Genomic DNA, 4,067 nt, shown 5'->3' with positions numbered 1-4,067 from the left:
GTGAAGAACAGTTTTGCGTGTTGCATGATTTTGAGTTTTGTTTTGTCAACTTATTTTCTCATATTGGAGACGCTACTTATCTTAAATGAAAACTTCAATCTCTGAAGAAAAAAATTTCCCTGCATTGCTAAGTCTAAAATTGCCTGTTTCACTCACTATTTTGCTATAGTTGTATGGCACTCAAATTTGCCTTTCAGTAGTCACCATGATACCTGAACCCCAAGGGCCATTAGGGCATTTACCTAGGTAGGCACCCTTGGGAGTGAGAGGGTTACTATCATGGTGCAATGACATTCAATAGTCTTCCAATGAACACCAAGACTTTATCAGCAAAGGAACGCTTCCCGGCTATCGCTCCTTTTTATTCTTAGGCTATTTTTAGAAAATTCTGAAATTGAACACTGTTACTTTTTTAATCAGTTGGTTCTTATTGATGTGTGTATATATATAATTAATTTAACTCTCTTTTATTTTGTTATACAGGGGCTCCATTGATACCAGTCTTGTGGTCGCCCTGTTTAAATATCAATTATTATAATATTATTATTATAATTATTATTATTATTATTATTATTATTATTATTATTATTATTATACTAAGGTATGACTGGGAGATCGCTGACCTACCGGCCATGTGCATATGTGGTGACTTATTTACCGTTGACCATGCTATGGTCTGCAGGCATGGGGGGCTGATCATTCAGAGGCACAATGAGATTAGGGACTTAGAAGCGGAAATGTTGCGCATGGTTTGCACCGACGTAGAGAAAGAGCCAGTCTTTCTGGAGATCATTGGGAAAGAGCTAAATAGAGGTGCAAACAAAGCGCCTTACGCTTGACTAGATGTTCACGCTTGCGGGTTTTGGGACAGACAGCAATCTGCGTTCTTCGATGTTCGGGTGTGCCATCCAAAGGCAGATTCGTATCGAGAACTGTCTCCAAAACAGATATTCCAACTACATGAAAATGAGAAGAAGAGGCAATACAGCCGGCAGGTTTTGGAAGTGGAGCAAGGGACATTCACACCATTAGTCTTTACAAGCACAGGTTGAACGGCCGATGAATGCAAGAGATTCCATAGCCGCCTCGCTGAGCTACTTGCGCTAAAGAAAGGAGATGACTACGCTACAACCATATCTTGGATAAGGGCGAAAGTATCCTTTGCCATCCTACGATCAGCCTTGCTGTGTCTCAGAGGAACCAGGAGCAAGAGAAGAGCAGCCAATATATCTGACATTGACATTACATCAGAAAGTGCGCAAGCCAGAATTTAAGTAGTAACTCTTTATCAGTTTGAACTATTATTTTTAGATAGTTTTTATTTCTTTATTAACTTTTTGATGCTTTTTAAAATTGTTATTAGTAGTCTTTAGATAGTCATTTTACAACAATTCTCTTTCGTACACAAGAAGAATGTACAATAGGTTATATATTTTAAACCATTGACATCCGATGCGCCCTCATGCGTCCAGAAATAAAACCCCACTGAAATTCCAATGCGCCCTCATGCACCCTGTCAGAAATGGCTTGTCTTGATTGGCTGTAGCTTAGAAACAAAACTCCCCTGGGTATTGAAAAGCAGTGAAACGTGACATGCAAAAAATAAGCTTTTGTTTGAGACCAAACTCACCACTCCACGTTTACCGTGCGATTTTTGACAAATTTTTCAAAAATAAGTCATGGTCTTAGACATGGCTTCTGGAAGAATTGATGAAAGTTAATTTTCATCCAATGATGAGCAAGAAGTCTTCGCTGGTTTTATCATAAAAGAAATTGAAAAAAGCGACAAGCTCGTCAAGCACAGCACGAACAAAACATACTTCGCAATGTGGATGACGAGATGGACGACTTTTTCGACCTACGGTCGCAAGAAAGGGGAAGCAATTCCGATGTTGAGCTATACGCTAGTGAGGAGGAAGAAGAAAGTGAGGAGTAGTGAAGTAGTGACGAAGAATCTGCCGCAGAAGAAAGCCGACCAAATGCTCTTCAATGGTCTAGCTAATTGTGACAAATTAATGTTGAGGAACTCTCCATTCGTCGTGGCCTGATCAGAGATCTCGGAGAAAATGCAACTACCAAAGATTTCTTCAATGTATTTATCAACGATGCTTACATTGACGAAATCGTCCGATACACCGTTGCGTACGCTCGTTCGAAAGGGGATCGATCGTTCACATCTACCCAAGCGGAAATTTCAGCGTATCTCGGGCTAAACATTCTCATTGGAATCCATGAACTTCCTCAACTGGCAATGTACTGGGATTCTGACGAGTTTGTTGGAGTTGATTGCTTAAAAAAAACGATCCCAGAGCACCGCTTCATGACTCTGGGGAAACATTTACATCTTGCTGACCCGACCGCAGAAGACCAAAACGATCTCCTCTGCAAAGTTTGCCCCCTTGTAACTCGCTTGGAGCAAAAGTTTGCCTAAGCAAAGAACATATATGCATTGTTGAAAGTGAAACTTTTCATTTAAAATAGTCCAACAAAATGACGTGATTAAATGTTTTACCAAAACGTAGCAGTATGGTTTTTTTACTACACTTTGTGTTTAAACCTAAGAAAGAAGTGTGTCATATCTCTGAATTAGACCATAAAAATCTTTCTTGGACTTTTGACCAAGGTGCATATGGTACGAGTGATTTTATTACTTTTTTTCATTCGACTTTTTCCTAACAATGTTGTTTTTTTTAAGATGCCTCCTAAAAACGATCTCGAAGGCTCGCACGTCAAGATGTGGAAGAAGATGGCGACCATATGATTGTTTCATCTGTTTAACCCGAATTAACGTCAATATGCTCAACGCTACAGTTACACCATGTTGCCAAAGACGCGTACATCGACAGTGTTATCAAACTCACGTTCATACATCCAATACGTGTGGTCATTGCAGAGAACCTTTTGCTGTCCATGAGGCGCAAGCTATGGCCACAATAGCAAACCCAGAACCTGAACATCCATTTCGTCAAGCAGATATGGAACTCTGCGAACAGCAAAGGCAACAAGCAATACGCAATTTAGAAGCGTTGTTACAACCAGGATCTCCCGAAGCAAGGATTGAACGGGTATGTTTAAAAGTTCTAATTTTTTCCGAAGCAGTGTTCTCGAACCGTGAAGTAAAACCAACCACTTTTTTCAATTTCAGTTGTCAAGATTTTTCTCACCTGCCGGTTACTGGATGCAATCCATTCGCATTTTTGAGTGTAGCAATATTCAGTTTTGAGACACGTGTATCTACCCTATGCATACTATGTTATCTGTCTTACAAGAACCTATGCAACAAGAAGAGTTTCCTATTATTTACTACAGTCGTTATTGCCATCGTGAACTATCGCATTTACTTCATTTTTACTATTTTCATTTTCTATAGTACGTCTTTTCAACATTCGTATTTTTGATAATTCCATTGGTTTTACTCAGGCACTAAGTCATCCTTTTCTATTCATCTCAAGATGCCTCCTGATTTATTCGAAGCCACCTACTTTATAATTGATGACTATATGACGAGTTATTTACTACAACTTATTGGGTGATATGAAAGATATTCTTACAATACTAGACAGTGAACACGATCGTATTCGTATTGAAATTTATAAACATCCAAGATTTAACTATTGGTTTCATCTCTATATCGATGAAGTTGTTACTGCTCCAATACGACGTTTGTTTTTAACTTGTCACTTTCCTTTTGCTGAAATTTTAGTATCGTTTTTTCGTCTTATTCAAAGAGTACCTTATCAATTTTTTAGGATTCAAATGCATTACCCTGTGATTTCAACTCGTGTCATACCTTGTTATTCGCACTGTATGTTTCGTGAACGTGTTTGGTAATTTTTGTTCTTTGACCTTGTAGAAGATGGTAGGCTCTCCCTATGCGGCGTGAACCCAACCCAATATCAGTACAGAGAGGTAACCAGCTTGCTCTCCAAATATGTTGTGTCCCTGAAGAAAAACATCAACCACCCGTTTCAAGAAGCATTACCTGTGGTCTCAAGCTTTTCTATCTTCAATCTGCTGGCTGTGCCACCACCAGATGATACTAGCTTCAGATGCTATGGATCAAGTGA

At 39.1% G+C, this 4,067-nt stretch overlaps 1 pseudogene; it reads left to right on the top strand.

The window, feature by feature from the left end:
• Positions 1–205: 205 nt before the first annotated feature.
• Positions 206–1,274, top strand: LOC136277148 (uncharacterized; annotated as a pseudogene).
• The last annotated feature ends 2,793 nt before the right edge of the window (positions 1,275–4,067 follow it).

The sequence above is a fragment of the Pocillopora verrucosa genome, chromosome 12 (assembly GCF_036669915.1).
Source record: "Pocillopora verrucosa isolate sample1 chromosome 12, ASM3666991v2, whole genome shotgun sequence".
Taxonomy (NCBI): Eukaryota; Metazoa; Cnidaria; class Anthozoa; order Scleractinia; family Pocilloporidae; genus Pocillopora; species Pocillopora verrucosa.
Note: the sequence above shows the minus strand (reverse complement) of the source record. Positions and strands in the feature narration are given on the sequence as shown.